This window comes from Sander vitreus, chromosome 16 (assembly GCF_031162955.1).
Source record: "Sander vitreus isolate 19-12246 chromosome 16, sanVit1, whole genome shotgun sequence".
NCBI classification, from domain to species: domain Eukaryota; kingdom Metazoa; phylum Chordata; class Actinopteri; order Perciformes; family Percidae; genus Sander; species Sander vitreus.
This window is the reverse complement of record NC_135870.1, coordinates 11,710,246-11,733,520: the sequence shown is the minus strand read 5'-3', so window position 1 is coordinate 11,733,520 and position 23,275 is coordinate 11,710,246. Positions and strand designations below refer to the sequence as shown.

Sequence of the window (23,275 nt, the reverse complement as noted above, 5' to 3'; positions counted from 1 at the left end):
TCTTCATCTCTCTCTCTATATTGCTTTTTCCTCTCATATTCAGTCTCTTGACCTCAGCCAAGTAGGGTACAAGAAGAAGAAAAGAAGGGCTTTGCTGTCTTAATCAGCACCTGTCTGGGGGGGGCGGGCGGGGGTGGGGGACCAGGAATTCCTGTCTGGTTTCTGTGTGTGTTTTTGCGTGTGTCTGGTGAGCCCCATCACAACGGAGATCACTGATGGCTTGTCATTAGTTGACAGAACAGCCACAGGTGCAGGTTTCTCCTGCTCTATTACTCTTTTCCGAAGTGTGCCCAGTTTGGAGTTTCAGCCGTGGTCCGTTTAGAGGCAAATGTTTGGCTACCGTTGAATCTTTGTGTGTCCCTTCTAACATCTTCAATCTTTCTCTCTCTCTCCTCTCCCCTCCTCTCCTCTCTTCTCCTCTCCTCTCCTCTCTTCTCCTCTCTTCTCCTCTCCTCTCCTCTCTTCTCCTCTCCTCTCCTCTCTTCTCCTCTCCTCTCCTCACACTCATTTAGTTATTCAAAAATTAGACACAAGAACAAATTGGAAGCAGCGTAATTTTGAGGATGTAGTCATAAGTGAAACAATTTAGATAAATACCAGAAATGGACAGAAATGGTGATACTGGTGATGTGTTACAAAATGGTCATGGTTTGATTCTTAAGGTTGAAGATTGAACTAAATGATCAAAAAGTATGGAATATGGTGAAACATTTTGGGGACAGGAATGTTATTTTGTTTTAATGAAGACATTCTTGAATTAGATGAAGCATTTAAGTAGACGTCCCAGGCAACTTTCTGGTAAAAAAAAAAAATCTGGTATTAAGCAACGGTTACACCTGCATTAAAAATGGTGAAATCAATTAATTCAGTATTTTGTATCAAGTGCAATGCAATTTGTGCAGTTGACTAATAGCAAGCCGTCTTGACAGTTATGACCTTTGAGGGAACGGAGAGCCAGAGTGTCCAAAATGGCCGGATGCTATCATAGCTTATTAGCTAAGCTGAACCAACCACTTAAATTGAACCTTCTGTGTCGGAGTATAACCGCTCCACAAAAGAGGACATTTAAGACAGGAGTCAATAGTACGTCTTTGGAATAAACTGTGTGAACTTATTGTTCTTATTAGTTATTTTCAAACCTCAATAACTCTTTATTGGCGGAAATATCTCTAGAATAAAATGCTAGAGGGGCGCAAAAGGCAAAACTATACCGAAAATACAAATAAGTTAGGAGAAATATTGTGACTGACCAGTGCAAGCCTGGCTGGCAAGCATGTTAGTGGTTAGCTAAACAACTAACTACAGATACAGATGAATATTCACTGTGTCACTTTCTGGCCTTAATGCTGATCTGCCTGCAGACTTGGGTCACATATTACTGTAATAGAAACTCTTTTAATCAGTCTCTTTGCTTTGGTTGTGAGCTAAAATAGACAAATGGGTCAGATTTGTATTCTGGAGCTGGATTTGCTCTAATGCTCCAGACATAATCAATAAAATGAGCCAACTGTATCAGACATGCCCAATAAATCTCTCAAATGTGATGGAATGCTTTTCTAATTGTTATTTAATCAACGCAATATTGATATATTCAAACTAACTTCTGTTTTGTAACATTGAACTACAGGACTCAACAAGCTTAGGCTGAACCTATTTTGTGGGAACTCCGTCCTTCCAAGTAATTTCATTTAGCAGGTTTAAATACAAAAAAGAGCGCATGTTTATGATTAAACAACAAATACACAAATAAATGAAAGAATTAAAAAAGCAAGATGGAAAGCAGAGCAGAATGGCGAGTTAGAGGAAAAGAAGCAATAGAGGGAGGAAGAGAAGATGAAGAAATATAAATCCTGGGCAATGAGACAATGGACAAGATCTTCCTGTTGTGCAAACCTCAGCAGCGAGGATGTCGTCCTACAGATGGAGAGTTCACGTATACACAAACACAATGATTCGACAAGATGGAGAAAAGCTTCCGCCTGATTTGGCCTTAGAGCATAACTGAACATTGTTCTGTGTTTCACTCCACATCATTTGAAAAAAGACGGAGAGAGTGGAGCAATAAAGCGGATCGCTGTGGGACAATCCTGATTGCTTTTCTAACATGGTGGAAGTGCTGAATCAGAAAATGGTGCTCTGTGCAATTACACCGGCCTCCAGCAATAATAGATGATCCAAAGACAAAGAGACTTACTCTGCCGTTTGGAAAAGGGCAAAAAAAACTCTCTCTTTAATCGTTCAAACAACCCATGGATGAGGAAACATATTGACATTTCCATTTTTTATTTCTTAGCAAGGCTGTACTTCATTTATTAGCTGTCCATGACCCTGGGAAATGGCAGGGCAAGTCTTGGCTTAGGTCCCAAATTTGCAATTGATTACATTTTTTGTTCACTTCCAGCTTGAACAGGGGAACAACACTTTCAATTATTCAGTAGTGTTTTAGTTTTGCAATTTAAAGACTTTGTATCATAAACATTTTGCTGTACTAAAAAAGAAACCCTGATCAGCTCAGAAAACTTGGCTGTAAACTAACAGATTGATTTGACCCTACGTTACATGCAGTGTATGATGATGACATTAAGAAATATACTACTCAAAATCCTCAGTAACTTTGGAAACAATGGCTCCTTAATTTCAGACAGAGGCTGTATTCCAAACCGCCTACTATACTAGCAGTATGTACTTATTTGTCCAAAATGTAGCATGTAGTATTCAGTATGCAGTAGGTAGGCTATAGACCAAACTGGGATTGTCATCTGAAATGAAAACTGTCGCTTTCGGACTTTATCAGCTGTAGCTAGCTAATTAAGCTAAAGTTAGCTTCACGAGTTGGTTGGAGGTTTTATTTAGGCTAATAAAAACAGTCCTATTTTAATAAAATGAAAAAAAGAAATAAAAAAAAAAAACAGACTGCTACTAGTTGTATATAATCCTCATCCAAGTACAGTACAAGTAAAGAAGAAAAGCACTGACATGTACCAACAGTGACAGCCACTTTGGAAGAGCAGCATCTTGCTAATGATTAGATTATTCAAAGGAAAAGCCTCTAACTGTACAACAACACTAGGGGCTTTCCGACCGGAGGGATGTTTGCAGTTCTTAGAACTAAACGTTCCTAGAACACTTTTTTCGACATGTTGCAACAGGAAAAATTTGGGGATTTGCAGACCGTTGCAGTGCTTGCGTCACTCCCTTACCCCTCCTACCAGTCCCATATGGCCACTTGGCCAGTGGGAATGCAAACGGAAAAAAAGATTTTGGGGGAGAGTAGTTCTTAGAACTGCTTAGAAGTGTACTTTTCCTCTAAAAAGTACAAGTACTATCCGGTCGGAAAGCACCTACTGTAGAGGTGTGGGGAGAGAAAGTGTGGGGAGGAGGTGGTGGCTCAGGTGAGCAGGCAGGGAGGGACTGATTGTCACAGCTGTAGCGAGTTGTCTAATCATGCTCTCCCTTTTAAAAGCAGTAGCGAGCCGGAGTGAGAAAAAACTTTATGGCCGACTGGGAGAGAAAAGACACTGTGTGATGAAGCTGGACAGAGTGAATTCTTACCCTCGTGACCGAGAGCCTCGGGCCAGGTGGGAGCGAGGGAGCTCCAGAGGAACTGTGGGACAAAACACTGCTGATACGGTCATTAAATAAAGAGCTGTGGAAAATATTCCTATCCAAGTGTGTGTGCATCTGTGAACAGAGGTCTGCAGCAGCAGAGCTGCTACAAACACCAAAACCCTTATTTGAATATTTTGTTTTTAGCCCAAAGCAGAAGAACGCTCCAGACGGTTATGTTAGGGTTATATCTTAATCCTGTAGCCAATTGCTTGATTAATGGTCTCAGAATAGACTTTTGTCCTGTTGGACTAATGTCTCGTTCAAATCCTCAGTTCAGGAGAGAGAAAAAAAAACACCTGCTGCGTGCACAAACCCACACCAGATACGGGCACAATCTCTCTCACTGTGTCTCTGTCGCTTAGTGGAAACTATTTCAAGCGAGGGAAAATGGAAAGTATAACAATTTCTCCCAACGGTGATGATTAGCTCTGCATTCCACGCTGACGCTGTCACCATCTAAGAAGACAGAAAACGAACAACCGATCCTCGAGGTTACAGCCCTTTCTTCCTTCATCCTGCTCTGAACAGGGAAGGAAAAATCTGATGGCATTCAAAACTCTCTTCTTGTAAATGTCACATGTGCAACCTCCTGTATGTTTTCTTGAACTTTTCACACTGAGTGTTTCACATGGTGTTAGATCAGGAATATGTGCAATGATATATGCTTCTCTGGTATGTGTGTACTGTGTATTGTTGTTTTAAATTCATTATCACTTCACACACTGAGATCAAGAGTATCTATGTGTTTTCATTGATGCTTCATATTAGAAATGCACTAGTTAAAAAAATCTATAAAGTATAGATTACAAATGAACGACAAATGTAAATCAAACATGAACCTCAGCTCCTCCTTCTTCAACATTTTAGGAAACACGGCGAAAGTTAGACGAGAAGATCGATACCACTCTATGCGTGGTGCGTGCATGTAAAGATGGAGAAAAGCAACTATTCAAATTCATACAACCCCATGCAGATTGGAGCATGATATCGATGGAGGTGTGTGAAGAAATCAAATCAACTGTCTTTATGTGCACCCATGTCGGCATCTGTTTGCATAAATGTATGTATTTTGTGAGAAGGGAGGTATTCAGGATAAAAGATTAAAATTAATAATTATAATTATATAAAAATTAATTTCTTAATAAGAAACAGTGTCTGGGTACCGAATACTTAAAAATGAGCTAATTATTCATAGTATAAACACACATCTAGTTTACTTCACATCTATGGCTATATTGACTTTACAAATCTGTTTTAAATATACAACACATTTTAATAAACATGCATACACAACACAGATACACAATTAAAAAAAACAAATCCAGCCACAATCCTAGCTTTGCTTCACACTCGTCTTTTCTGGTTTTCTTTCCCAACAAAAACACAATATGTTGAATTATTACCATAGACACTGTCATTCAGTTATTGTCTGTCTGGATGAGTCAAGACATGCCCACTCCTCCGTCCTGTCTCTCTTTTCTTTTCTTTTTGTTTTCCTTTTCTTTTCCTCTTCTTTGTCTCATTTAATAATGATTCTGTTATGCTTGAACAATGATTTTTTTTTTTTGCTGTGTGAGGGGTCACTCTTTGTCCAAACCGCTCTCCCTCTATTTCCCTGACGCCACTTAATCTCTTCCATTTTCTCTCCAGCTTTCACTACTTTGCTTTATAAATAAAGGAAAGAAACATTCAAAATGTTGTCAAATTCAGACATGTGAACATGGAAACCTCTATCCTCTGGGGGGTTTGAGGCACATCTTTTCACATGCTTCAGTTCTCAAAATAATTGGTCTGAGAGACTTTACTGTAAAGCAGTGTGAACATATAGAAAGGAGGCACAATCTGTGTGAATCACACGAGTCTATAATGGTTGCTGGCCACATAGTAATGTATGCATAGTTAATCTTTTCCCATACATTCAACCAGTGTGTGTCAGTTTGGGGCAGCTCTACAAAAGCCTTTTGTATGCTTCCAGTAACCCCAAGCTTTGCTGCTCATTTTACTTAATTGGCTATGCTTTGTGTGTGTGTGTGTGTGTGTGTGTGTGTGTGTGTGTGTGTGTGTGTGTGTGTGTGTGTGTGTGAGAGAGTGTTTGGGGAGAGGGATGGCTATTTTTTTAATCATTAGACTAGTCACCGCTGCAGAATGCTAGTTGGTGCTGCAGACCTATTTCAATCAGGAGAGACAGATATGAAAACATTTATTTGTAAGTTACAAGTGCAAAGTAAGAAGGTACATAAACTTTGGAGATTAGACTCCATCGTAAAAAGGTATATATATCTAGAGTCTAGACACTGGTGGTGGCGACTAAAAAACCCGAAGACCGGACGAAAAAGCCAAAAGGGAGCCATCAGCCGGATGAAGACCGATAACACTGTGGTTCAAGATGCCTGGAGGTAGAAGGGGAGGAGGCGGGTAGCACTCTCGTCTGAAAAGACAACTGACAGAAGCAGGGGAGAGAACAGATTTAAAACATGGTTGTCATGCTGTGATTGGCTTGAACATACCTGCCCAATTCTGATTGGTTTACACAAACTTAATTCCCACAAACCAGCTGATCAGTTTGAGAGAAGAGTGTTAACATTAATGAAGTCTCCCTGACAGAATTTACACTGAGCTACATTTGGATCACTTTGAAATCCTTGAATTTGAGGTGCACTTTTTCACTTGAGTGTTGACAGAAGAGCAGTGTTGGGGAAGTTACATTTAAAAAGTAGAATCCGTTACTTAGTTACCCCCTATGGAAAGTAACTTTTTACTTTACTCGTTACTTTTACGTTACTTTTAAAAGCAGGCGTCTCTGGCTGAAGTTAATTATACAAAAACTATCTTTGACCATAAAGCTATGGTTTATCAGTGAAGTATCTGAACTACACTGCAGTGCAGACTGGATTCTCTACTCACAGAGTGGCGGCTGATTCTTTATGAACGAGTCCAGCGCGGGTTGAATGCACATCAGCAGGTCATCGGCGTTACACGGTGTATGTAATGTCTGTATCGACTTGTCGCGCAGCCACGATGGTCCGTGCATTGTCGTAGACACATGCAGCCTCTTTTCTGGAAATCTTTGCGTGTCCGTGCAACCGACACAAGTCCACAGCGGTCCGCTGTGTGTATGTATGAGGCCATCTCCACCGCATCCATCTGTGAGGTTGTCAGCTCTGTGTCTGCCTGGCTCAGAGCGCCGTCCAGCAAAAAGCCATGGACTTCGTGGCACGAAGCTTAAAACGCTCTCAAAAGTTAGCTTTGTTCTCACTTGCCACGATTGCTCTGCTACCAGCCTTGTAACGTGTTACACCCAGCACTGCAGAAGAGGAATTCTTTTTGTGCATACACACACATTGATGCACACACATATTCCTGAGCTGGGTGTTTGAAAACTATACAGGTTTTCAGTTTTTTTTCGCCCAGCATTACAGTTTACAATAATAACTGGGGCAGATTTACCACTTGAAATCATAGACTGTAAAAAAAAAAAAAAATGAAATGCTTGAAATTCAGAGTTATTTTTTAAACAGTGTGTCATTGAATTCAGACAAAAGTGGGCTTGTCATTTGTAGTTGGCAACTCTCAATTTCGTCGGCCAAAATGACAACTGTCGGTAGCTGATTTTATCAGCTATAGCTAGCTTGCTAATTAAGCTAATGTATGTGGCTAATGCGTTTTAAAACAAGAACTCTGTGAAAACATTCTCATCATCATCCCCAGCAGTTGATGATCCATGTAGATGACATGCAAATAAAGATGCAGCATTCTTGTACTGCAGTGTAGCTCTGGACAATTTTAGTATTGTAAGTTAAATGTAACGTGGTCGTAACATAACTCTGTTTGGCTACTTTTCTTATACTTGTTTGAATTTTCAAAACACACGATACTGACTTCCTGTCTCCGTTGCTCAAAAATACCATCACATGCTGACCTTTCATCTCCTTTCCTTTAGGAAGGATTGCTACCAGCAGGACATCCTGAACTGTGTGTCATCCGTACCCACAGCTCTGGAATGCAACATAAAGACAGGAAGATTCTCCCATTGTATACAAATACTCAACTACCAGCCTGCCGTATAAGGTTAGTGGATGTTACTCACTCTTTTCAGCAATTTAGCCCACTGTTTTATCTTTTTTTCAAAGTCACACGTGAGAACTCAAATTAGGCCACTGAGTTTTCTTCTGTAGCAGTTTTCTTGGTGCTTCCTTTTGATTCATCCTGGAATTATCCAAATGTGTGCCAGTATGCATTATTACTCCATACATGCAGAGATGTTGCAGTTCAGCTCCAATTGCAAGCACAGAATATAGTCCAATTGTTTCCATCAAGCTCTTTTTTTGATGAGAAAACATTTTGTGGGAAATGTGATAAATTTCGGTCATAATGAGGAATCTGCCGAGTGTGTTTTTTTTCTGCAGATAGTGAAACAATGAGCTCATTTAGGCTGCTGCACACAAAAGAAAGCAGGGCAAGCATGTTTTTGGTCATAAATCATGTCTCATAATCATGCACACAGTCCCAGCATAGTCATGGTGTGTATAAGCCTGTGTGGTTCAGTGTCCGGTCTTCTTTACTGATATATTTTAAAGTTGGTCATTGTCTGTGGCCACTCTTGCTTATACCTCTGACTTCCTGCTTTTGAGCTGCTAGGGGAACTGAAACCAGATCAATCAGTGATCTGCTTCCTGTCTGTGTGATGCCAGCAAATGACAGTTACTTCTCTTCAAGGTCCGGTCAGATCACGCACACAGGATCCTATAGTCTGGAACAAAAAACCTATTGTTTTCCCCACACACACACTTCCCTCATTGTTTAAGTGTTTGGCCATGATCAACCATTTAGCAGAATGTGATGATGATGACAAAAAATGCAAATTAATGACACGGCAAACTCAGACACCTTTTGGTTTTATTAGCTGGTGACTAAAATTACTCACATGAGCACCGACTTGTGTTGCTCATGTGTCAACATGCATGACTAATCAAAGTTAGATGACTGTGAGTTTGCCATTTTAGATGCATAATAAATTATTGCCACTGACATTTGTTTCCGAATACATACCAATCCAACGGACAAAAGCTGTACATGAACTATAACTATGTCAAACTGGGAGAAAACTCCATAAAAGTGTTATTGTAACTGATCATTTAATCAGACATTATCATTTAATTAATGGGGGAACTTCTTCAATGTTGCCTCAAGTGATGTCACTTTAATCGGTGGAGTGTTCTTTTAATGCATAAATCTGACAAACAAGTGCAGTCGGAGAAAAGAGTCAAAATCACCAAAATGATGCAAAGATGGACAGTGTTTTAAGGGCTTGTGACTAAAATGAAGCAGCTTAATGTATGAGCTATTGTGAAGTGAACTGCATATTTCAATGCAGCATTTTCTATTAATCAACTTAGTATGCATTTATACTCACATACAGTTTTGTAAAGCATTTGTAAAGTGTCTCTTTTATCGCATTATTGATTTACTTTTTTGTGCATGTCTCACAAACTTTGATCTCAATGGGATTTCCTGAATAAATATACAAGCAAAAGGTATCTTTCATTTGTTTAATCTTGGCGTTGGCCGGCTTTTGGTATGAGAGGAATGTACACGTGAGAGCTGCTTCAGCTTAAAGAAAATTCCCTTTGTCTCTATCTCCTTGCCAACTGCTTTGAGGCACAGTGTGAGATTTACTGCGAACACTCGCTTTGACAAAGGCATGACATGACACGTACACGTAGACACTGGCACCGAAACCTGAGTGTAGAAAAACACACACTCATGAAAGCGTTGGTTTCCCCTCAGACAGACGCTCATCTAGGCAAACACACACACACACACAGAAAAATGCAGTACCCACTTTGCTCCTCTAAGTGAAGGCCAGGAGGCAAGACCTGGGAAGGTCTACGTCAAACAAGCATGACAGCCACAGCTGTCTTATACGCATACGTATGTACATCCTGCCATCTGTCTCTCTGTATCAACGGTTTGATAAATAACTGCAGTGGTTTTGTTAGCTGTCTCTTTTTGTCCTGTGGCGCAGTGTGTTGATACAGTATATGTCTGTGAGTGCTGTTATGCCTGTTAACATAGTAACACAAGAAATCCAATTGGCTCACATAGTTGTGCTTCACTCAGGCACTGCTAGAGTAATCTAGAAAGAACAATGCTTTTGATGGCGTAGAGCAAATGTATATTGAAAATGATAAATGGAGTGGGGTTACAGTGCTTTGATACAGACACCTTCAGAATAAGGTACTCAAAGTTTAAAAATTAAAGTATTATTGTGATAGAGGGGAAATAATGAACGTGAAAATGTTAATTTATAATCTTGGACTTTGATTAGTTTTAAGACAAAAACTTTTATTTTTGTTATCTTTATTTCATTTTCTGCTCTTCTGGTATTTCTAATAGTCATTCAAAACTGCAACACTCTAGCCGTTGCTCTGCTTCCTCTTCCCTGCATCTCCATTGTTCGTTCACTTTTACATGAGATGTAGCCTACAAGAGAAAGTAATACCCTGTGGGAGAGGAATATGAAATGAAAACATCTCAAACCTGTAATAAGTCATTTATGGCCTCTATAAGATGGCTGCTCTCGCTCCCCTCTTTTGTAGGGTCAGGGAACCGTGTAAGAAAAGCTTTTACCTGTTGTTTCCATATAAGGACGGAGAATGAGACTGAGGAAGAAAGGTGAGGCAGACATGCACACAATGAGAGGCAGAGAAAGGAGATTGAACAGGTGATAGGAGGGAATGCACAGAGATAAAGGGAGAGTGTGAGAGAAGGTGGAGTGCTGATTGTGAGAAACGTGTTGTGGAGACGTAGACAGTCTTAATAAATGTTTTTTGATAAATGGATAGTGAAAACAGCAAAGCACGAAAAGGAATACTTCTTTCTTATCTGCTTATTAAAAAACACATTTCTTATCGCTCCAGATGTGTGGTGTTTTACTGCACATCCATCATGAGAAAAAATACCTAGTGTTTGATAACAAAATTTCAAAACAAGCCTGACTTTGTGCAAGGTGTGTGGGCATTGTTTTTTAATGTTTTATTTTTATATTTTATAAAGGTTCCACTTTCCCTCTAAGCCAGGGGGTCTCCCCTGAAGACTGAAGATTTCGCCCTTGTACACTGCAATACAAGAATCATGCAGTTTTTTTTAAATTGTCCTTATTTTCTACATAGATTATCAATGTGAGGATGCTGACTTTTTACCTGAGACATGCAGCTTTAGCCTCAGTCTTTTAACACAACATGTAATCATCAAGTGAATATTCAAGACCTCGCTGACAGGATTCTTATCTTATAACTAGTCAGATGGGAAAAGTTAACCGGCTTTCTAATTGAATTTCTAGAAAATATACTATATCACGCTAAATATCGATATCGCAATATAAAAAAAAAAAAAACTAAAAAAAAAACTGATTTATCCATATCAACCACCCAAATATCAGAAAAGAATTTATTACAATAGAATAATTAACTGATGTAGTGATCCTCAGATACACATCAGCATATCATGACTTCACACACTATCTTGAGTGACCTCTCCAAAGGGCAGGGCATAATTTGCAGCACAAGCAGATAAAGGTCTCTCGGTGATTAAACCTAATCAGTGTTGCTAAGCAACAGCAGGCAGACTTGGGCAGACTCAGGGAATGTTTCATGTTTCATTCTGCTAGCAACCAAAGCCACTGCGGCCGTTTAGTCTTTTCAATGAACCTTACTTCCTGGTATTCATCCGTTTCCTTCCTGTCAGCCAATTACAAATGGCCGTATACGAGCGTCAGCTTCTTGGCGGTTTGGTCAGCTCGGCTGGCTTTTAAATGATGAGCCTTGACCTACTCCAGGTTTCTCCCTATTGTCGAGATGCACTGAGTGGGCTGAATCTGGGGATAAGCAGTACTGTTTTGACAGATATGGAAAGACATTAAATTATATTTAAGAGTATATGACCTAAGTTCACACTGTCCTTCTGGGACAGATGGAAATAACACTGCATGGTGACACAGCTAAAAACATCATCCCACCAGCCTGCCCTTTTACCGTGCAGGCATTCACATGGAAACTTATCAGCCATAAAAGAGCCATCATTTGCACATTTACCCTCAAGGATGTTCAGATCTTTATATTTAATCACGTGGGCTTGCGACTTTTCTCACGCTTTGACTTATTTTCAGTCTTTGTTACATACATGAGCAGTTACACGAAGCCTTTCTCCCACTTATTTCCCCGTCCCAGTAATGTGATCTCTGTCACTAAATGCTGTCTGTCCAATGAATGTTCCCGTTATATAGAGCGTGGAGCCTTGAGAACATAACTGCTCCCTGGGGAAACTCTGGAATAGATCGTGTGATGGGTGTTAGGAAGAGCTGATTCAGCACTGACCTGACCCCCCCTCCCCCCCTCCCCTTAACACCCCACTGCCAACCCCACTGCTTTTCTTTCTTATCACCCCATCACTTTTCCCTCCACCTTTTCTAATAGTATACCCTTTATCAAGACTATCCCTCTGGGAAACTGAAAGAAGAGACGGATTCTGAGGTTGTGTTTGAGGGAGGGCTGGTTCAGGCAGAAACTAAGACACAGAGGAGAGAACTACTGTAAAAAAAACAAGGCGTTGAAAAATAAAAAACAATGCAATCAATAAATGCTAGGAATATTTCCTAGATTTATACAAGTGAAATAGTTCCCTTTGTTGCTTGCTGTTCTCTCTGAATCTGATACTTGTAATCTTGTCAACACCTTACAAAGAAAAGACATACTGTTTATGTTTCTATATGCAGTCATCTGTGCTTGCATGTGTCAACAGACCCACAGTACACAATCTGTGTTTCCTGTAAACATCACAGACATGCAGGCAAACAGGTACTTCACAGCATCATTGTCTGTCGCTTTCTCAGCAGACGAGACTCAAACATGTTTACACACAGGCCGAAATCCTGGTTTTTTAATGGTGTATTGATTTGTGACAAGACCAAACCAACAATGTGTTGTCCATCTCTCAGCCCATCGCTGATGACGTCATAAAAATGTAACTTTGTTTTTTTGTTTTTTTTAAGTGAAATACTTTCCTCAACATCGTGGTAACTCGATGGTGGTCACGTGGTGATTTTGCATTTGTGGCAGCAGGACGGATTATGTGGGATTGACTCAATATAAACTACAGGGCCAGTGTTTATTTTAATGACAAGTCACTCAGTGCAACAATGTGGCTAATTGATGTCATTGTTTGTATGAGATTTATTGATAATAATATCACCAGTCTTATCCTTTAAACATTTAATATTAGAGCATATTCTTGGATACAAACCAATGGGTAAAGGTACATAAACATATGAGTCAGAGTGCATTGCAGAACAGTTGTTCCCTATATCCCTTTCAGTGTGCAGATGAAGATGGATGGTCCTATCTTGTGATCTAAGAATACATGGCAGGCATATACAGCTGGCATTTGTAAGTTTTGGAGTCCATTGTCATGGATTACACAAACAACTCGCTGACTGCTGTTTATTTATACCTTTTTACAAGAAAATATTACAAAGCACTTAATTCAGATAAATAACAGTTGATGTTCATTGGTGTTTTGCCTCTAAAGAAATGTATAATGTGGAGTGGCAACAGCAGAAAGAGGTTCTTAGAGGCAGAGTTTTACAGTGCAGAATTAATGGAGTGGGCTCAAAGTGTGAAGCATTCATCTCAGTGTTTCACTTTACTGCCTTATCTAAATAGTAAAATACACTGAAGGGGCCGATTTGTTCTGACATTACACGTGCACGGACACCTGCAGGGTATAAATCAGGGCACAGAGCTGCCCCTCCCTGGCAGCTGGGGGGTTAGAAAGAAAGAGGGAGGGTCCTTCTTCTCTGCTTTGCTTCTTTGGCCCTCTGATGTCTGCGGAGTCTGGTTACACCAAAACACTGCTGACATACGTTGACAATGGGAGCTTTGGGGATGTTGCAGTGGGCCTTAACAGCAAAGTGTGTGTGTGTGTGTGTGTGTGTGTGTGTGTGTGTGTGTGTGTGTGTGTGTGTGTGTGTGTGTGTGTGTGTGTGTGTGTGTGTGTGTGTGTGTGTGTGCATGCTCATGCATGTCTATGCAAAAATAGACAGTAAACCGTTTTCTATCTTCAGTTTTGTCTGGTCACAGGAGCCTTGCTGATAACATCTATTTTGGAGCCACACAGTTCAGGGCAGCTCCACACTTGTGTTTTTCTTTTCTGTTTTAACTGTGTCTCTAATGATAGCTGGATTATCCAGCCCATTTTTTTTTTTTTTTAAAGCTTGACTGTTGCTGCCCTCTTTTCAAACTCGGCAAAGCTGCATCTTGCATCCGTGTTTAGCTGCAGTGGGTTGATATCAAAGTTAAAAAACATCAGTAATCCTGCAGTATTAAAATTCCCTCATCCAGGTAGGCACACGTACATGCATGCATATACCCACATTCCTTTTTCCAAAAAACAGTGAGAAAGTGTGTGTCCTTGCATAATCCTTTCCAACATGTTTGGACATGTCTCAGAGGAATGTGAGTTATGTATTGTGGTGGACAGACGAAGTTTTTTCGGCCCTTCGTGCACTGACTATACACACAAAATCCAAAAGGCCATTGCCCCAAGCCCATCCACCACCACTACCCTCACCAGCGAGCAGCACCACCCTAAGCGTGGGAAAACCTCACTGGAATGTCTTTAAGAGACACAGCAGCTCAAATAAACAAGCCTCCTCTTCTACAGGTATGTGCTGAAGCAGATGACGGGGTGTGTATCGGCACGCATGCGCCTTTGTCTGTACATTGAGTGTTTCTTTTGGGGACAACAAAGTGTGTCTATGTGTTTGTGAGCATCTGTGTGTTTGAGTCTTTCCTCATCAGTGAGCAGTGAGTACACATAGTAAGAGGCGGTAATCAGTAGCAATTATCCTCAAACACGTAGAGAGTCAAGAGGAGCATTCCTCCCCAGCACGACAACCGCTCAAGTCAGGCTTGATTAATCTAAATGTCTGTCTGAAGCTGCACGGGAAATTAGTGGGACTTAATGTACAAAGGGTGAATTATGTTTGTTATAAAAGGCAAAACTTTGAATAATGTTGATAACATGGGGGTGATGTTTGAATTACCTTCAAGAAAATAACGGAACAAGTTGTTTATTGCATCAATCATAAACATGTGTCACTCAGGATTAAGGAAACATAATTAATTCAGTCCTTGCTGTCCTTGACAGCAAGCTTTACAATGCTTTAGTTGGGACTTGGCCTTGAGTTTAACACAGAAAGCCCATATCTTTTCACGAAGTGCAAAACATTGCCAGTTTTCCCATAGTGGATCCTTACACACACTGACACACAAACACTTCTTTTTCCTCACCAGTTAAAAGCAAACAGTGAGTGGGCAGAGCCTTTGGCAGTGTCTTAGTGGGTTTAGCTGTTTTAATTGACCTGCTGTCGGACACCCTGTTAATTGTGATTTTAGGAGAAAGAGGAGAGATTGATAACTGGACTGTGGTCCAAATGAATAGGCCAGATAATCAGAGAGAGATAGAGAAAGAGAAAGAAGCAAACCAGCCGCATTACAAGAAGAGTTGAAAAATGTGTTTTTTCCTCACATACTACAACTGAATGCTAAAACAACCTCTTGTGTGTAGAGTTTTGTTTTACTCTCATGCTACTGCTCTTACTAAACTTAGATTTAGCCCTGCCGTTTTCTGAAAGTCCATTGTTATATGTGCATAATGTTAGTTTACTATTAACGCACACTAAATAGCCTACTGTAGTTTCTGCAGATGCTTTACAATACAAACCTTTCACTTGTGCATTATTGCTTAATGCAGTGGATTAGATTTCAGTAGACAACAGTAAAAACATGTATACATAGTATGCATTCAGTTTATATACTGTAGCAATACATTGTCCGAAAAGTGCTTTGAGTGAGAGATTGGTTAAGGCACTTGTCCTACTCGGGGGCATTTGCTGTGAGGCAGTCATAGTAGAAAAATGTCATACAGTAGTATTGTATTCTCTAGCTAACTAACTGATCAATACAGCAGTAGAGCAGCAACTAACCGATCGAGGCAGCAGTAGAGCAGCAACTCCAGTGTTCTACAAGGTAAAATTACTGTTTTTGTCTGGTGGCTTGAAGAGAGCATAGATAACGGCTTTAGTTCCCTGTCGGAAAAGGCTGTCTGACGACAAGGTAAAGTGGTTAAAATATTCTAAATGTGGCGTACACTTAAAGGGATACTTTGCCGATTTTAAACCAGCTCTGTGTCATGGCAGTGTGTGTAGATGAACGGCTTCCCTCAGTGGCACCAGATGTAAGGTTGTTAGTCTAACGTTTTTCTTTCTCAGACGCGGATTGATACTTATTTTAATTAGACATGTCTTATATGTCTTATTGTCTAATTAGACATCATAGCCGTGGTAGGTGGCTATCATATCACAGCTATGAACCAGTCAGATTGCTTGATTTTAGCTACCTGTTTTATAATTTGTCATAAAAAAGTCTAGAAGTATAAAAATGATGCCCTTAAAAAAACAATTAATTTAAAAAAGTTACAATCATATCTTGGTTCTGTTATGGGAACAACATGGCCTACGTACCCAGGGTGCAATGTGTGGGTCATCTCCCCTACTGATGGTCGGCAAGTTAAAGGTTACTTGCTTGACCTCAACAATGCCAGAGTGAGTTTTATGTCTGCTGTCGCTTTCACTCTTAGTATACGTGTCTTCTGGTTAAACCTGCAAGTTTTATTTGTTACCCTGTGATCCATAAGTCCCTAATTTCCAAAGAGTAGAGTTGCACACACACACACACACACACACACACACACACACACACACACACACACACACACACACAGAGGAGGGTATACAGTACATCATGTAATTTTGGTGATGCCAATTCTTTCAAATCGCCACATATCTTTCCACTGTGCTCTCTCTGACTAACATAAACAGTCATAGTTTCTATTAAGGTATTGCCACAGCCATTTCTCTAACCAGCTGTGTGGCGTGGTTTCACCAGAAACAGACAACACCCACATTTGGTATTCTCAAAATGATATGGTGTAGCCTGGTAGCAAAGAGAAAGTGCACATGTGTTTTTTGAGAGAGAGAGAGGAGGTTGATGAGGTCTGTAAAGAGGGTGTAGTTTACCCTCCACCCTTTCCGCCTCTGTGTCTGAGTGTATGATGCATGCAGAGGTGTTTCATTTGTTGTAATGACTGGAAGGGGTTCAACAGAAAAACTGAGCTAGTCCGTGTGTAATTCTTAGGGTTACCCTGGTGTGACACACAGGAGCATTTAATACTCCTCATTTCCTGGTTGTATGCGGAAACAGCGGCTGCATCGGGAGAAAGATGGAGAAGGAAATGGAAAGGGAAACCTGACGATGCAATCAGAAAGCCATCATAACCACTTGACATATTACTTACATTAGTGCTGGAAAAAGTACATCAGACCCTTTACTTGTACAACGATATACTTCAAGTTTCAAAAGTAAAATTACTTATGTAGTCAAATGGCCCCTTTTACTGATATATTATTATATACAGAGGTGTCAAGTAACAAAGTACAAATACTTTGTTACCTTACTTAAGTAGAAATTTTGGGTATCTATAATTTACTGGAGTAATTATTTTACAGCAGACTTTTTACTTCTACTCCTTACATTTTCACGCAATTATCTGTACTTTCTACTCCTTACACTTTAAAAATAGCCTCGTTCTCTTATTTCAGTTCGACTTGTTTTCATTTCGGCTTGTCATCGTTCAAAAAAACACACGCAAAAAAAAACAAAAACTATCCAGATAAATCGCGCCATCCGGATAGAGTGAATTTGATTGTGGTTGGATGAGAAGTAAACATATACCATTCGGACACCGTATTGGTTTGTACATGATCCATCGCACCTGCACATGACACATAGAGAAATAGCAGACGTATGTAGCCTAGTACGAAGATGTCCGTGGCAGAGACTCAAGAGAACTTGAGCGAAATGTCCCAACCAATCACCGGCAATTTTCTTGTCCAGTTTTGTTATCTTACATCCGTTGCCCTCCCACATTCCTGCAGCTAAGCTTGGATGTACAAGAACATTCCAATAAAGGCTATTGATAACATGTCTCTGAAGTTTGACTCAGTAGTACACATATATGGTTCTTTAATGTATTTGCATTGTACTAAAATGCGTTCATTTACAATGGGCATGAATGCGGCTGAAACAGGTGCATCCCAACTTTTTCAACATTAACATTTTAATATAACATTATAGTCATTATGGCCTTTAGAAAAATGTTTTTTTTGTGGAGGTGGGGTAGTGCACTATAAGCCCCTGTGGCGCAGCCTAAGCTTTTGTCCTTAATGGTATTTTTTTCCACCTTTCATTACTTTTACTTTTATACTTTAAGTAGTTTTGAAACCAGTACTTTTACACTTTTACTTGAGTAAAAAGCTTGAGTTGATACTTCAACTTCTACAGAAGTCTTTTTAAACCCTAGTATCTATACTTCTAACTGAGTAATGAATGTGAATACTTTTGAGACCTCTGATTATATATGGCATTATTATTCTTAATACTGATGCACCAATGTGTAAGCAGCATTTTACTTGGAGCAGGTCGAAGTGGATCTGGTTTTACGGTAACTATACATTTAGGTAGTTTTCTCCTGTGGTTCCCAATCTAAGGGTCGAGCCCCTCCTAAGTATCTCAAGATAAATCTGAGTTATTAAAATGACCCATGTGAGAAGTTCAGAGGGGGAATGTCTCTTTTGGTGAAACTGCTAAAAACTCAAAGATATCTGAAACATAAAGTGGAGCCCAACAAGTCACTGCTTTTCAGTAAGGGGTCACAAGCCAAAAAAGTTGGCAACCACCGATTTCATTTTATATTGTATTTTATAAATCATATTCTTCAGGAGATTCAGTAGTAGATGTTTTAGTGATACCTTTAACCTTTTTTGGAAATCATTCTGTGCAACTTTCTTTAGTATAATACATAATTATCATCAAGACCTCCTCTGTGTAATCAAAGAGAGAATACTTGGGCAGAGTCAGTGGTGTTTAAGCTAAGCCATCATTTGGTACGCACGTAATCAGAGACTAAAATAATCTGTTTATAACATGACTACTAATTTACCACAGAGTGACGCCAGCCACACGACTCCCTGCATCGTTGTGTGGTCAGGCTGACACACACCAGCACACGCGGTCGGGGATGCCATAGATAGAATTCAGTGCATTTATGTGTCTAGGTTGTGCGTGTGTGTGTGTGTGTGTGTGTGTGTGTGTGTTTGTTTGTGTGTGTGCACGTGCACGTGCGCCTGTCTGTCTGTCTGTCTGTGTGTGTGTGTGTGTGTGTGTGTGTGTGTGTGTGTGTGTGTGTGTGTGTGTGTGTGTGTGTGTGTGTGTGTGTGGTTGGCAGCTGAGAGGACTGTGGAAAGGTCTTGAGGGTGAGAGGTTTTTCCCTCCAGACCCAGAGGCAGCCAATGTCCCACATACATCTAGTTTCCTGAGGCGGAGAACAACAATCTGACTCAGTGGCTGACCTTCTGATGTGCTGTAGAGACCACATCGTCCCATGCGTCACAGTCACAGGGAACGGTACACTTTAGACTTTTTCACTTTAGAACTTTTCTGGGTAAAACTTGTGTCAGTGAGAGGATTTGCAGCACTGGGAACTGGTATGTCATTCAGACTATCATATTAATACAGCTGATAGCAGATCAATGATGATGCACAATCCAACCTTGTGTCCCTCAACAAATTTAAAAAACGTCTCTGCACACCTAAATATGTGACACGTGCGTCGGAGGAAAGCCCAACTTGGATAAAAATTCAGGTACCTGATGAAAGTTAAACAGACTGAAATGTCATAAATTAATAAATATTCCAACAGTAAGTCAAACAGTTTGTGGGAGTTTTCTAAATGTATTTAAAAAGAAGAGTATTCAAATGTTTTTCACTGATAACAGCAGCCTGCTGCGTCTGAAAGCAACGATGATGAGAGTGGTGAAGGTGAACAAACTATTAAAGCTAGGGGCCGTAATACCAAAACAGTGAGTTGAAAGAAGGTAAAACGCTCTGAACTGATCCATTGTTAATGTAAAAATATTGAGTGGTGCAGCTTTAACCAGAAGCGCCATGTATATAATGTATATTTTGTTGTAGAGAGTGTGATGATTAAACCCTCTCATACTCTCAGGCAAACAGCTCAATCCAGTCTGACGGTTAGTTGGTTAACTATGCAGCACTGTTGTGTGTGCACATGTGATGTTGTTGTCGTGAATACAGCTTTACAATGGTTGTTGCTGGCGATAAGAAAATAGTTCTGGTTTATCCTGTTGGTCTTCTTCAGGACTGGCCTGCCTTTTGCGTCTTCCTCAGCCGAAAAGCTACGTGGGCTATTTACACTTATATTTACACAGACTGTCCACAGTACACCCTCTAGGTTTTCTCGCACACATATACATAATGCATAGTCAGCCCTTCTGTTCATGCAGTCAGCCCTACAGTGGCTGTTTTTCTTCCTTGTCAAAACCCTCAGCTAGAGATAAAGCCTGAGTTGAGGCAATGACTGTCAGAGAAGATTGAAATACAGCATTGTGGTATTATCACATTAATCACATTATTATTATCTAGAGCACTCATCGAAGTAATTATGAAGGAAGTCTGAAATAGCAAATGAGCAAGGCAGAGATTTAACACTTTATATTTATTTGTTTCAGAAAAGACACTTTCTTTTGTCTTACTGTAGATAATGTTAGGGTCATTAAAATGTGTTTGAGTGTGGTTTAACAGCACACTGCTACACTGCTGATCTAGGCTTAATTCATCTCTTTAGTTAAAGAGATTTTATTTTGAAAAAAGTCAAACTAATGCAGGTGAATGGATTAAATGTATGTATATGCTTGTGGCTATAGCTCAGGAATAGTGTTTGCTCATTTATTCATTCACTTTAGGTAACTGAAATCAATGTGAATGCAAGCCAGATCAATGCAACTATTGACTGTCTGATGAAACTAGTTGCAGTGGTTTTATTTGGCTGGATGTGGCCAAGAGAGAGGGGGAAGGGGTGGGATAACTTGAAGGAACTGATCCTGAACCCCTTTTGACCTTTGCAGTCATTATGAAGGCAGCACTTCTGTTTTCATATAAACATGGTGTTAAGGATAAAGACAAGTGAGTCTTTGTGTAACCAACTTCTTTGTGTCTGCTGAGGAAGTTTGATCATGAGACTCATGGCAGCGAGAGGAGCCTCAGTTGTTCGTCACACTGCTGAAAATGAACAAAGCATCGTCAAGCTATGTGTCTTTGTGTTTATAGCTGAAACATTGTTGCTGTTACTGTCCTTCTTCTGGGAAGTTGATCCCAACAGGAATTGCTTTTGTGTTTGTATAAAGAATCTTCAGTAGAAACAAACACAACTAGGTGAAGTCCTTTAAACAGCTGTAACTTTATATGATTTATATGGTTTCACGTCGCTATCGCTTGACATATAAAGCTAACCACACAATTCCACAAGGTTGTTCCAAAGCAATTAACAGTTAGATTCTGTTTTAAGCGGTGTTGCTGGGGATGAACGTTTGAAGGTGACGCGTCACCTGGTCTGGGATAGACGTTGATGTAAACAAATCTCTGTGACATTGTTTACCTCACTCTGGCTTTCAGAGCAGATAGGCAGGGGTCTGATGACATTTTTTTACTTTATCAAAGTGGTGGAAGAAGGACTCACATCTTTCACTTTACTAAAAGTACCAATACATAATGTAAGAACACCTAAATACAACTAAAAGTCCTGCATTCAAATGTTATTTAAGTAAAAGTGTTACCAGTAAAATGTACTTAAACTAACAACTACATGTTCTGCAGTAAAATGGCCCTCGTGACTGATACATTATTATATTACATTGATGATTGATGCATGAAGGCATACGCAGTATTTTACTGTTGAAGCTGGTTGACGTGGAGCTAGTTTTGAAGTGGCTATGTTTAACTTTCAGTTTGTGTTGATTCTAGCGGCCGCTTTGGACAAAGCGGTAGTGTTTTTACCACACCTGCTTTTTCTTTACGGTGCTGTATTGCCCACTGTATTACTGAGTTACCGTTACCGGGAGGTCATATAGTTGCAATGAATGTTTTGCTCAGATAGAAAATCATTCATTTACAATAAGAGAATACATTAGAGATGCATCTTTGTATTTCAAGTGTTGCATATGGTAACTTAGCCTACTTTGGATGTATTGTGAGATAAACTGGGTATCATTGTCACTGGGTCACGAGCCAAGCATTAAGAGTTTGTTGTAGCAACCAATGTAATAATAACTTAGATTTATATAGCGCATTTCATGAAACCCAAGGACGCTTTACACAAGTACAGGGGGACAAAAAGAAAATAGGCCAACACAAACATGGACTGAAAAGAAATAAAAGCCGGGCACTAAATGGAAGGGGGACGTAATTTAATATAGACTACTGACGTACAACCACATCGCGTATTGTAAAGTTATTTTATAAAATATAAATATAAAATAGATGTATAACATACCTGAGGGCCAATTCAAAACATACCTGGGCTAAGGCATTAATAAAACAACGTAAAAATATCGTTCTTTTTACTGTTATACTCGTTTGCTGTTATATACCACTGGACGGTGTTTCCATCCAGTGGTTCTCAACCTAGTTATCGGGCCCTTCCAAAGGGTCAAAAGATAAATCTGACGGCTTGTGAGATAATGAATTCTGCTATTTTTTGTGATTTTCAAAATTTTATTCACAAATTATTTATGAAAGCATTTAAGAAGTTTAGAGGTCTCATTGGAGAAACTGCTCAACTCTGAAACATCTGAAACATGACTATAGGAACCCCAGCTAAGACGCTATTTTAAAAGGGTCACGAGCCAAATGGTTGGGAACCACTGGTTTAATTAAAACAATGTGTTTTATTTAGGGAGAAAAGTTAAACTAAGGGAACTAAAGAAATGTGCGATACATGTTGTCATGTGTTGTAAATGCATTTACTGTAAATCCTGTTCTTGTCAAAAACTCATCCGTCATTGACAATAGAAATCAACTTTGAAAAAGACTTGCAGTGCATAAGTAAGCAGTTTAGGAAGATTAGGGTTTCATGCTATAATTAAAAGTTGTTTGAATGAATGATTCACAAGAGTCCAAGAATGCGTGGTAGACAAAATCAGCTACAGCTGTAAAGCAATCCTGAATAAGGCACTTAAAGCCACATTTTGGTCTGTTTATCTTTTGTCTAGAGATTTGAGATATTTCTTCCCAAACATACTTTCATTGTTCAAATAACTGAATCCATGGCCCTGACCATGACCTTCTGCTTGACTCGATGGAAAAAATCCTGTCATAGAAGTTTATATTACTTGGAAAGTAATTTACTGCAGAGCAAAGAGAGAGTCACACACATACACACAAATTATGAATCTGCACAGTGGTTCAGTTTGATTAATGGGCTGGTATACTGCATAATGCTCACCATACCAAGGAATTCGCTCTGTTGCTACACCACAGCATGTAGACCAGCAGAGTTCCATGTGCCATTTTCTCTGTTTCATCTGTCCTGTGTTTTGTGTCGGTTGACCTTTTGTGTGTCATAGCTTACATTTTCAGGGGAATTCCATATGACTTTTGCACTTGAACAACACCTGAACAACAGTGTAATCAGA

General features: G+C 39.8%; 1 long non-coding RNA gene across 1 annotated transcript; it reads right to left on the bottom strand.

Moving 5' to 3' along the window:
- Positions 1-5,642: 5,642 nt before the first annotated feature.
- Positions 5,643-7,168, bottom strand: LOC144531379 (uncharacterized). The gene is made up of 2 exons (XR_013503213.1): positions 6,514-7,168; positions 5,643-6,049 (listed from the first exon to the last, which is right to left on the bottom strand). It is a non-coding gene; the product is annotated as an uncharacterized LOC144531379 (long non-coding RNA).
- Positions 7,169-23,275: the final 16,107 nt, after the last annotated feature.